The 13,394-nt window shown below is 45.4% G+C and overlaps 1 protein-coding gene across 3 annotated transcripts in view; it reads right to left on the bottom strand.

Moving 5' to 3' along the window:
• LOC141051313 (lipase member M-like) overlaps positions 1–12,937 on the bottom strand; it is a 38,444-nt gene extending 25,507 nt beyond the window's left edge. Inside the window, exons 1-3 of one of the 3 annotated variants that reach the window (XM_073548210.1) lie at positions 12,526–12,937; positions 10,789–10,990; positions 9,074–9,164 (exon numbers count right to left, since the gene is read on the bottom strand). The gene's annotated coding sequence lies outside the window, so the exon portion shown is untranslated. Of the gene's footprint in view, positions 1–9,073; positions 9,679–10,788; positions 11,845–12,525 lie in introns of those variants that run through there. The other 2 variants (XM_073548209.1, XM_073548211.1) reach the window with 2 other exon arrangements.
• Positions 12,938–13,394: the final 457 nt, after the last annotated feature.

Below are 13,394 nucleotides of genomic sequence, written 5' to 3'. Positions count from 1 at the left end.
CAAGGCAAAAGAAAGCTACAGTTGTTTTTTATGTAGCCTGGGTAAAGCACAATATGATTTTGAAAATCGCTATCACTAACTGTCCCTCAGAGTCTTGAACAGCAGCCTGTCCCTAACTGAATTCACAGCAGAGTGAACCAGAAATGGTGGCGGCTTTTATAGTGCATCATGACATCATTTCAGCAGCCAATCACAGCCATTAGTTAACATGCCTACATGCCTAACAGGATGTGCCCACACTTCTGAGGATTGTCATTGGCTGAATCAAATCAAACTGGCTCATAGCATTATGGGAACTTCCGATTCCGGTATTCGATATGCTAAAAGTATAGGAAGTCAGTATTGGAATTCCGATACCGTGAATATACTTGCGGTATCGGAATGCTCAACACTAGTCATAATACATTCTGAAAGATATGCAGCCTTCTTTTTAGGAGTAGTGGAACAGAGGCGTGCCAGGAGAGCATAGTTGTAGTCTGCAGCTTGCATGTACAATCTGATTCATCTTTGAATGACCGTCATTAATTACCTTACAAATAAGCAAAACACATAGGTATCTTCAACCCTTCAATTCCATTCCATAAAGTCGCCTCTGATGGAAAGCAATAGACCCTTGCACACCGCTGCGCTGATGTGTATCTATCCCTGTGTGCAGCCATTCCACTGATGGTGGGAAACTACATGTGTGATCACCACTAGTATCCACTGGAGTATTTTCCGTGTACACGCTGTGGGGGTTCACTCTCTCTCAGGTAGCCACTTGGAACACAAAGCGACAGTGTTTTTATAGGACACAAGGAATAATGTTTATTTTCACAGGTTGCAAATCACCAAAAACAAAACCATAAGATTCCTAACCTATGTTCAGGCACTAACTAAACAATATAGATGACAGACTATTAAAACACGGCTGAGCTAGCCCCAGTTTGGTTACACAAAAGAGCCATCAACCACAGCAACCAGTAAGGCTGTGTACACACGTTTTCCGCGCGGATTTCACTAAATCCGCAGGGTATCTGCGGATTTTCAGCGGTCTGGTCTGCGGTTTTCCCCTGCGGTTTGACACCTGCCATGGAGCAGGTGCCAAACCGCTGCTGAATCCGCAAAAAGAAGTGACATGCTGCGGTTTTGAAACCGCAGCAAAACCGCGCAGAAAATTCCACACCGTTTGCACTACGGTTTTTTATTTGCGTACGATAGAATGGTACTGTACACCGCAGCTAAAACTGCTGTGGATCCGCAGGGCCAAATACGCTGCGGATCCGCAGCAGAATCCGCAGCGTGTGCACGCACCCTGATACTTAGAGTTTGGTGCACACGGCTTGTGCAGTCTCTTCTCAGACAAATTCTGTTTTGTGTCTCTCCAGCTCCAAACACAACCCACTTTGCTCAGCTTCCCCCAGCTCACTAACAACAGTGAACACTGGTCTGGTTCTAGTCATATCTAGGTGCACCTAATCAGGACATGTAGTGATAGGATTTAACCCCTATCCTACTTGGCTTTCCTATATACCCACTCCCCCCTCTGCCAGCCCACAGTGCCTAAAGGAGGCCAGTTCAAGCACCTGAAATAGTCTACTACTCTCAGGAATCCTACAGGGCTTTGACTTGACCCGAGTGTGAGGCTCATGCTTGATGACACAAGACTAAGCTAGTAACTCTGAGGACGTGCGATTGGTTTTGAGTACCATTTTACGGGAATGCTGTTTTTGGAAAGGCGACAAAGTTTCTGCCACTTTGATACCCACAACATTGTCTTCAAACTGGGCGAACAAGCAAGGGGTTTTGAGTAGGTCCTTATCCTTCCACGGTTTTAGCTTGTTGCAATATTTGGGAAAGGGCTTCCTTTTTCCTCGTCGGTTTACTTTATAGTTGAACTCTCGCACTACTTCACAGGGTTCCTGCCACTTAGTAAGCAGTGCTCTCCACTGTGGTCACCAACACAAGTTCCCATTCCCCACGCCTAAACTGCCTCACTAGAGCAAATAGATTTTCCCACCTGGGCTTTGAGGAAGCGCTCTTTTACCGTCCCCCCCACTTTGGTCCCTTGACTCAACAGATTATGCCTGGTCATTTGTAGAAAACTATTAGTGGCTCCCAGCTTCTTGGTAACACTATTTAACACACTTACATTTTCCAGAATGACTTTTACCTTTATGTCCCTGAGCTGGGCAGCCCTAAAGTTGTCTTGGGACTACATCAGGTCAGGAATATTGGCTTCAAGGTATGTTTCCTCATCCTCCTTTTTAAGCCAGTTCAGTGAAAGGCAATTCTCCATTTACATCATATGACTTTGTTACCATAGCTGACTACTGGCAGCATACTGGACTACTAGGTGCTACAGCTTTAGCCCACAAATCCCAGAACAACGGAAAATCACGTTCTATAATTATAGCAGGCAATAAGTCTTTGACCACTCCTATTTTGTGACACATGGAACCACAGTCTGTGTGCTTTTTGACTCAGGCCATGGGATAGTCATTGGTTTCTCCATGGATACTTCTTAGCCCCATCCCCTACCCAGGGACTAGCACAAGTGTAAGTGTGGCCCTTACCAGTCATCAAACTTCCTGAGTCCAGTCATAGTCACACCATTTACCATCACTAACATAGCGGAGTTCCCCCTCCGGGTGAGGTATGGCAATGTACTCTCAATGTGCTAAAAAAAAAAAAAAGAAGCATTGGCCAACGGAGCAGTCCATCAGTTCAGACACCAATGGACAATGGGCTGGTACATGCCCTGGGGCACGACAACTCTAACAGACAATGGTATGAGATGTATCCCTTGAACAAGGCTCTGATCCCTCCTGGTTCTTTTGTCCCCTTTTTCTCAGGGTATCCCAGGAAGATGACCTCAAGCTCCCTTGATTGGTCAGGGAGTTCTCCACAGCCAAATATCTTTCTATAATGCTCACAGGGTCATCTGCATTCTGGGGATCTTCTTGGGCAACTGAACTTTGCATGCATTTCTGTTTTGAGTGGATAAAATCAGTTCACTACCACTCGTTGCACCATCTCTGCCGGAGAACAGGTCTTGGGCTGCAGTCATTTTTGCACCAGGTGTAACAGATCGAATATCTGGAACCGGGGAAGCTTCTTCCTTTGGTAGTGCCTAAATTGCACCCATTGCATCCTGACTGCCAGGATTCCGCCCAAACATGTCATAATCTTAGTCTTTAGCTTGCTGTATACCTTGGCATGCTGCAACACAAGGTCATAGTATGCTGTCTGCGATTCCCCAGTAAGGTACAGAGCTAGGACCTCTGACCATTGCTCTGAGGACAGCTTCTCCCTGTCTGCAACCTCTGAAAGACAGTCAGGAAAGTCTCAAAATGGTCCTCAAGTAATTTTCTACAAGACCTCTCATACTGTTCGCCTCACCCGGATGCAGTCCTTTTGGATGGAGAAAAGTCACATCTCTCTGCCCCGGGCAGCTTCTATCTTTAAACTGTAATCACTTGTGCTCTTTGGGATTGCATCCTGGAATCATTACACCAGTTGTAGAGGGTTCACTTTCTTGGGTAGCCACTTGTGACACGAAGCCACAGTGTTTTTTTTATTTGTATAGTGTTTATTTCCACTGGTTGTACAGTATCGAAAACAAAACTATAAACATAAAATCTCTAGCCTTGTCCAGGCACTAACTAAACACTGAAGACACAGGGGTATTCAGACACGGCTGAGCTAGCCTCACCTTGGTCACACAAAACAGCCATTGTCTATAGCAACCAGTGATACTTGCAGTTTGGTGCACACGGTCTGTGCAGTCTGAGAGAGATTCTGGCTTGCCACTCTCCAACACACTCCGCTCTGCTCAGCTTCTCCCAGCTGACTGACAACAGTAGGCACATGGCCTGTTTCTAGTCCTAACCATCCAGGTGCAACTAATCAGGGCCTGTAGTGGTTGTTTTTAATCCCTAGCCGATCTGGCTTTCCTACAATGCCTTGGTAGCACATGGAAATGCCATACAATTAATTTCCTCGCCATACATATAAAACAACAGAATCCGTAGTGGATGTTAGTTGGGACAGCCGGGATTGGAGATAAGTCGGATTCAGGTCATTCAGTCTCTTCAATACCACGGTCAATAGCATCCACAACATCCAGACACTGGTCCTATGGATAAGTGCACGTTAAGTATTTGCTGTAAACATTTCTGCATCAAAAACTTGTCCTTTGCCAGGAAAAACAATGAATAAAAACTGTTGTTTTAATTGTTTTTTTCCCATTTATTAGAATGGGTGAAAAACGGTGCAGAAACGTTAAAACAACTGATATGCAGCAGATGTAAATCTGCTTCAAATCCGCAAGGAAACTATAAGAAGCATGAGCATTAGATTCCAGAAATCTCATTCACTTTGCTGGGACAGTAAAATGCTGCGTTTGTTTGAGGCAAAAACGCTTAGAAAACCATGGCAAAAGTGCGATGTGTGAAATTAGAATACAATAGCAATGTTAAATACATAAAAATAAAATTAGTACCAATTAAAAAAAAAAAAAACTCAAAAATTAACCAAAAATATTCTTAAAATATAAAAGGATGGACACATTATTGGTGTCGTTGTATCTGTATGAACTAGAGCTATAAAATCATTATTACACTTTTCTCATACCCCAAGATCAGACAAAAGAGCAGGTGGAGGCGTTGGTTTGCTCCTATCACCAAAATGTACCTTTCAGGTTATCCCTCAAGTACCCTCACTTGTCTTCCCTTCTTTTGAGGTCCATGCCGTCAGACTCTACACCCCCTTCTCCATGCGAGTGGCGGTGTATTGTCCTCCCGGCCCCTCCCATCAGTTCCTGGATCATTTTGCCACTTGACTTCCACATTTTGTGTCCTGAGACATCCCTACCCTCATCATGGGCAATTTCAACATCCCCATTGCTCTTCCCCTCTCCCCATCTGCTACTCACCTTTTATGTCTAACCTCCTCGTTTGGCCTAATTCTCTAATGCATGAAAACGGAAACTCCCTCGACTCGGTCTTCTCTCGGCTTTGTGCAGTGGATGATTTCGCAAACTCCCCTCTCCCACTCTCTGACCACAACCTTCTTTCATTCTCTATCAAGAACTGCCAGACCACTCAGGTCACCCCCACTGTCCATACTTATAGAAACATACAGGCCATTAACACCCAGAAACTTATGAAGAACTTGCAGTCTTCATTGGCCCCTATCTCCTCCTTCTCATGTCCTGATTCTGCATTGAAGCATTACAATGAAACACTTCAAGGTGCCCTGGATGAATTTGCACCTCCTATACATAGAACAACACAACATAGATGGCGACAACCCTGGCACACCCAGCAAACACGTTGCCTGCAGCGGTGCTCCAGGTGCGCCGAACGTCTGTGGAGAAAATCCAATCTACACGAATATTTCATCCATTATAAGTTTATGCTTAGAACATACAACACTGCCCTTCACCTCTCCAAACAAACCTATTTCAACACCCTCATCACCTCACTGTCCAATAACCCTAAACGTCTCTTTGACACTTTTTATTCTCTACTCAACCCAAGAGTGCAGGCCCCAACCATGAAGCTTCGAGCTGACGATGTGGCGAATTACTTCAAAGAAAAAATTGACCATATCCGACAGGAAATGATCTCCCAATCACCTCATACCATGCACTGTCCTCCCTCCCCCACTGCATCTAGCTCACTCTCTGATTTTGAACCAGTCACAGAAGAAGTTAGCATGCTACTTGCATCTTCTCGTCCAACCACTTGCACCAGTGACCCATTTCCGTCACATCTCCTCCAGTCCCTTTCCCCTGATGTCAGCACTCACCTAACTAAAATATTTAACCTCTCTCTCTCTTCTGGTATCTTTCCCTCCTCATTTAAGCATGCCATCATACATCCACTACTTAAAAAACCAACCCTCGACCAAAACTTTGCCGCTAACTATAGACCTGTCTCTAATCATCCCTTCATCTCTAAACTCCTGGAATGCCTGGTCCACTCCCGTCTTATCCGCTAACTCTGATAACTCTCTTCTCGACCCTCTCCAATCCAGCTTCCGCTCTTTACACTCTAATGAAACTGCCCTAACTAAAGTCTCTAATGATCTACTAACAGCTAAATCTAATGGTCACTACTCCATGCTAATTCTCTTGGATCTCTCTGCAGCATTCGACACTGTGGATCATCAGCTCCTCCTCAGTATGCTCCGCTCCATTGGCATCAAGGACACCATTCTCTCCTGGTTTTCCTCCTCTCTGACTGCTCCTTTACTGTATCTTTTGCTGGTTCCTCCTCCTCTTATCTTCCCCTTACTGTTGGGGTTCCTCAAGGATCAGTTCTACAGTAGGTCCCCTCCTCTTCTCTTTGCACACTGCCCCTATTGGTCAACCAATCAGTAGATTTGGTTTCCAGTACCATCTCTATGCTGAGGACACCTAATTATATGCTTCTCTTGACATCACGCCTGCCTTTTTAGAAAACACCAGCGATTGTCAAAACGCTGTGTCTAACATCATGTCCTCAATATATCTGAAACTGAACCTGTCAAAGACTGAACTCCTTGTGTTTCCTCCCTCTACTAATGTACCTATACCCGATATTGCCATTTCTGTGTGTGGTTCCACTATTACTCCCCAGCAACATGCCCGCTGTTTTGGGGTCATACTTGACTCCGAGCTTTCCCTTGCCCCCCACATACGATCACTGGCTCACTCTTGTTATCTGCACCTCAAAAACATTTCTAGAATTCGACCTTTTCTTACTTTTGACTCTGCAAAAACTCTTACTGTTTCTCTTATTCATTCTCGTCTGGACAATTGTAACTCTCTTCTCAGGGGTGAACCTAGCCTCTCTGCTGCCTGAGGCGAACTGGAAAATGGTGCCCCCCACCATAGTAAAATCAATACAAATAAATCTGGTTTACTCTATACTAGCCTAACCTGATGCACATGTAAAATACATACACTTTTAAATAGGAATATATTTGAAACATCGATCTTTACACTTCTTCAGGGACTCAATGCCGCCTGAGGTGAAGTGATCAACTTGCTTCATTTCAGGTGAGCCCCTAGCCGGGGAACAGTGCTTACTGTAACGCTTCTTCCCCGGCGGCCGTCCGTGTGGTACTGATGCGGCACACAGTTGCCACACGTATTACACACACAGACACGGATATCTCCAGTACCAGGTTTTTCGGTACCGGAAATATGGGGATGCATGAAATCAGCCTAAAGCCACATTCACACATTCAGTATTTGGTCAGTATTTTACCTCAGTATTTGTAAGCCCAATCGGGAGTGGGTGAGAAATCGAGAAGTGGTGACGTGTTTCTATTATACTTTTCCTCTGATTGTTCCACTCCTGGTTTTAGCCTACAAATACTGAGGTAAAATACTGAACCTGTGAACGTGGCCTGTTAGAGGGTTTCTGCTACTTCTGACTTCCCGCAGACATTAGTTGCAGTCACAAGATGGCGCCGATAAAAGGTGGAGACGGTGACATTATACACAGGAGCTCTGTATATAGTGTATAAAGTACAGGTAATACAGTGATCACTAGTGACATTATACACAGGAGCTCTGTATATAGTGTCAGTGCACAGGTAATACAGTGATCACCGGTGACATTATGCACAAGAGGTCTGTATATAGTGTCAGTGTACAGGTAATAAACTGATCACCGGTGACATTATACACAGGATCTCTGTATATAGTGTCAGTGTAAAGGTAATACAGTGATCACCGGTGACATTATGCACAAGAGCTCTGTATATAGTGTCAGTGTACAGGTAATACACTGATCACCGGTGACATTATACACAGGATCTCTATATATAGTGTCAGTGTAAAGGTAATACGGTGATCACTGGTGACATTAAACACAGGAGCTCTGTATATAGTGTCAGTGTACAGGTAATACAATGATCACCAGTGATATTAAACACAGGAGCTCTGTATATAGTGTCAGTGTAAAGGTAATACAGTGATCACCAGTGACATTATGCACAAGAGCTCTGTATATAGTGTCAGTGTACAGGTAATACACTGAGCACCGGTGACATTATACACAGGATCTCTGTATATAGTGTCAGTGTAAAGGTAATACGGTGATCACTGGTGACATTATACACAGGAGCTCTGTATATAGTGTCAGTGCACAGGTAGTACAGTGATCACTGGTGACATGCACAAGAGCTCTGTATATAGTGTCAGTGTACAGGTAATACACTGATCACCGGTGACATTATACACAGGATCTCTATATATAGTGTCAGTGTAAAGGTAATACGGTGATCACTGGTGACATTAAACACAGGAACTCTGTATATAGTGTCAGTGTACAGGTAATACAGTGATCACCAGTGATATTAAACACAGGAGCTCTGTATATAGTGTTAGTGTAAAGGTAATACAGTGATCAACAGTGACATTATGCACAAGAGCTCTGTATATAGTGTCAGTGTACAGGTAATACACTGATCACCGGTGACATTATACACAGGATCTCTGTATATAGTGTCAGTGTAAAGGTAATACGGTGATCACTGGTGACATTATACACAGGAGCTCTGTATATAGTGTCAGTGCACAGGTAATACAGTGATCACTGGTGACATGCACAAGAGCTCTGTATATAGTGTCAGTGTATATGTAATACACTGATCACCGGTGACATTATACACAGGATCTCTGTATATAGTGTCAGTGTAAAGGTAATACAGTGATCACCAGTGACATTATGCACAAGAGCTCTGTATATAGTGTCAGTGTACAGGTAATACACTGATCACCGGTGACATTATACACAGGATGGATCTCTGTATATAGTGTCAGTGTAAAGGTAATACGGTGATCACTGGTGACATTATACACAGGAGCTCTGTATATAGTGTCAGTGTACAGGTAATACAGTGATCACCAGTGACATTATACACATGAACTCTGTATATAGTGTGTGGTGTACAGGCAATACAGTGATCACCAGTGACATTATACACAGGAGCGCTGTATATAGTGTCAGTGTACAGGTAATACAGGGATCACTGGTGACATTATGCACAGGAGCTCTGTATATAGTGTCAGTGTACAGGTAACACACTAACTCACCAGTGACGTCTCTAGGTAAAGTCCTTCATCTTTGCTTTTCATCTTTCATCCAGCACAGACTGCCGTCACTTCTTCCAACCAGGACTCATCTCTGCAGGAAATAACACAGTTATCTAGAACACCACTTCCAGAACAAATTACCTAATTTTATCCCAAATTCTAAACTATACCAGATGAAGACAAAAAGCGACAGTGTCGCTCTGCACATTAACAGGACCACCTCCCCCATTTAAAACAGTATCCTCAAAAAATAAAATAAATAACATCACTGCAGTAATAACATCCCTTAATTAGCATGTAAAGAAGGAATAGAACAATCCACAAACAAAAACAAAGAGGTACTACAGTGAAGGAAGTGCCCTATAACCAACGAACAGGAAAAGAGGGGGGTGTTAAAAAGGTACTACTGGCATCTCAGATCCTCAATATTAACCTGACTTGATAGCAAAATGACTATAGTTGCCCATAGGATATGTCATCCACTTGCCCAAGTAAGTCACAACAACATGTATGGGTATAACATCCTTTTCTTATAAGCACCACTTAATTGTACCATATAAATGAGATCATGTATATACTATTCATCCTATGGGCAATTATAGTCATTTTCCCATCAGGTCAGATTAATATTAAGGATCTGAGAGGCCAGTTGTACCTTTTTAACAACCCCCCTCCCCTTTTCTGTTCAATGGTTATAGGGCACTTCCTTCACTGTGGTACCCCTTTGTTTTTGTTGTTTGACTACTTCGGCTTTTTACAATTTTACCTAATAAAGGTTAAGTTTTACTATCCACCTTGCTACACAGGTAATCCCTTAATTAGCCCCTATAGTATATCCTGGCACCGTGTGTCAAATTCCTGGCTCCAGCCGTATGTTCTCCATCCTGCCCTCATGGGTAGCCATTCTGCCCCCATGTGATGTCCCATGATCGAGCCTTATCTGTCTCAATCGTATCCATCTTGCCCATCTGTCTCCATCGTATCCATCCTGCCTCATCATCCTGCATCATGTCTCCAATCCTGCCCCATCTGTTTCCATCCTGCCCCTTGCTCTATTCTGCCCCCCGTGCTCCTTTCTCCACTCCCGTGCTCCATTCTGCACCCTCATGCTCCATTCTGCCCCCCCCCCCGTGCTCCATTCTGGCCCCCGTGTTCCATTTAGCACTGCTGATCACACTGACTGGTACTGACGGCGCAGTGGCTGGTGCTATGGGCACACTGACTGGTACTGAGGAAAAGAAAGAACAAAGAGAGAAAGGAAGAACAGGGAGAGAGAGAAAGAAAGAGGAGAGAGAGAGAAAGAAAGAGGAAAGAAACAACAGAGAGAAAGAGGGGAAAGAAAGAACAGAGAGAGAAAGAGGTGAAAGAACAGAGAGAGAAAGAGAACAGAAAGAGTGGAAAGAAAGGAGACAAAGAAGAGAGAATGAAAACAGAGACATGAAGAACAGAGAGAAAGAAAGAACAGAGAGAGAAAGAAAGAACAGAGAGAGAAAGAGGGGGAAGAAAGAAAACAGACAGAGAAAGGAAGAACGAGAAAGAGGGGAAAGAAAAAGAACAGAGAGAGAAGGGAAGAACAGAGAAAAAGAAAGAGGGGAAATAAAGAACAGAGTAAAATAAAGAACAGAGAAAAAAAAGAGAGGGAAAAGAAAGAACAGAGAGAGAGTAAGAAAGATTCTATAAAGATACAACAGCCGGGCTCCCATTGTAATGCCCACCTGAGCCTCCCGGTGCAGGAAATATCATGATCCGCTCACATGGCCGGCATCCCCAATTCCAAGGCGATCCCGCTGTCCGCTCTGTCGGAGGACACGTGATGGATCTGAAGCATTCCTTGAAGTGCCTCCAAGGTTCCGTCACAATCTCCTCCTGAAATTACCTAATTTCTGCTCAGCTTCCTCGGGGCTCCGCCGTGTACTCCTGTGTCCGCGGGAAAAGTAAGCTCCCGGTTGGGACAGCGGTGCAGACTCTCAAAATTGGGACTGTCCCAATGGATCTGGGACGGTTGGGAAGTATGAATGCTCCCCACCATACACCGACCTTGTACACGCACGGCTTCGCACACCTCATACACACACGGTTTCACTTTGCATGCCTCGTACACACAAGGCTCTGCTCTGTACACCTCTTGCGCGCGCACACACAGCTCCACTCAGTACACATATGGCTCCACTCAGTAATCCTCGTACACATGCGGCTCTGCTCCATACACACATGGCTCCGCTTCGTACACCCCATACACACGAGGCTCTGCTCTTTTCACACAGCTCCGCTCCGTACACCTTGTACACACGTGGCTCCGCTCCATACACGAGGCTCTGCTCCGTGCACACGGTTCAGTTCCGTACACCTTGTACACACGCAGCTCTGCTTCGTACACATGCGGCTCAGCTCCGTACACCCTGTACACATGCAGCTCTGCTCTACACACACACACGGCTCCGCTCCGTACACACACAGCTACTTTCCATACACTCCGTACACACACAGCTACTTTCCATACACCCCGTACCCACGCGGCTCTGCTCCGTACACCCCGTACCCACGCGGCTCTGCTCCATACACCCCGTACCCACGCGGCTCTGCTCCATACACCCCGTACCCACGCGGCTCTGCTCCATACACCCCGTACCCACGCGGCTCTGCTCCATACACCCCGTACCCACGCGGCTCTCCTCCGTACACACAGCTCCATACACCCCGTACACAGGCGGCTCAGCTCCATACACCCCATACACAGGCGGCTCAGCTCCGTACACAGGCGGCTCAGCTCCGTACACAGGCGGCTCAGCTCCGTACACAGGCGGCTCAGCTCCGTACACAGGCGGCTCAGCTCCGTACACCCCGTACACAGGCGGCTCAGCTCCGTACACCCCGTACACAGGCGGCTCAGCTCCGTACACCCCGTACACAGGCGGCTCAGCTCCGTACACCCCGTACACAGGCGGCTCAGCTCCGTACACAGGCGGCTCAGCTCCGTACACCCCGTACACAGGCGGCTCAGCTCCGTACACCCCGTACACAGGCGGCTCAGCTCCGTACACCCCGTACACAGGCGGCTCAGCTCCGTACACCCCGTACACAGGCGGCTCAGCTCCGTACACCCCGTACACAGGCGGCTCAGCTCCGTACACAGGCGGCTCAGCTCCGTACACCCCGTACACAGGCGGCTCAGCTCCGTACACCCCGTACACAGGCGGCTCAGCTCCGTACACCCCGTACACACACACGGCTCAGCTTCGTACACTCACGGCTCCGCTCCGTACACATACAGCTGCGCTCCATACACTTCGTACACACGCGGCTCTGCTCCGCACACATACATGGCTCAGCTTCGTACACCTCGTACACTCACGGCTGCGCTCCATACACACCGCTATGCTCCGTACACCTCATACACACACAGCTCTGCTACATCCACACTGTAAACTCCTCCTGACCCAACACAAACTTACCCTAGTCCAGCAACAGGACAACCAGCACAGCAGAGTCCTGCACACAGTGGCCCCCTGATCGTGTGACCCCTGACTCCTCCCCTCCTGTGACCTCATCATAGGTCCTGTGCGCACAGAGCAGCCAGGTATGTGTTGTGCGGCTCTCCAGGCTGCGGTGTGTCTGTCTTGGAGGGCGAGGAAGGGGTGCATGGGGAGGCGTTGCGGCGTATCAGTGCAGTGCGGTTAGAGTAGCTCCCGGCAGGTACAGCCCGAGTCCGCAAGTTAATAGAGTAGGAACTAAAACTGCAGATTCTGCCGCCAAAACACAGAAAAATCAGAAAATAATTGGAGAAAACAGAATTCAAACTTATTTAATTAAAATTAATAACGTGAGTTTATAAAGTCATATATTTCTTCACAAAATATGTTTGAATCAATCCCCTCCAAAAAAAAAAAAATGAGGATGGCAGACCATCCGGTATATCTAAAGAAACAAAATTGACTCACAGATGGGTGGAATGAAATCCCGCAGGGAGAGACAAATAATTAAAAAAAATATATTTTGAGATTATATATATATATATATATATATATATATATATATATATATATATATATATATATAAATATATACAGTATGCTGCTGTATAAATAAAATAAAAAGTTACAGGAACACAATATTCAATAATAAAATGCCTTTATTGCAATATTGGCACAACTTGAAGTGCATAAAATAGTAAATACAAAACTACATTAGCAATATATATATGGAAAAAGGAATACCCATCCATAACATGAGGCTTGATTAATGAACTAAGTAAATGAATATGATACACATATGAATGTTTTTTATTGTGCTAAGTAAAACATGTGCTCAAAGTGCTATAGTG

The sequence above is a fragment of the Dendrobates tinctorius genome, unplaced genomic scaffold (genome assembly GCF_039654945.1).
Source record: "Dendrobates tinctorius isolate UK_male_01 unplaced genomic scaffold, ASM3965494v1 ptg000156l, whole genome shotgun sequence".
Taxonomy (NCBI): domain Eukaryota; kingdom Metazoa; phylum Chordata; class Amphibia; order Anura; family Dendrobatidae; genus Dendrobates; species Dendrobates tinctorius.
Note: the sequence above shows the minus strand (reverse complement) of the source record. Positions and strands in the feature narration are given on the sequence as shown.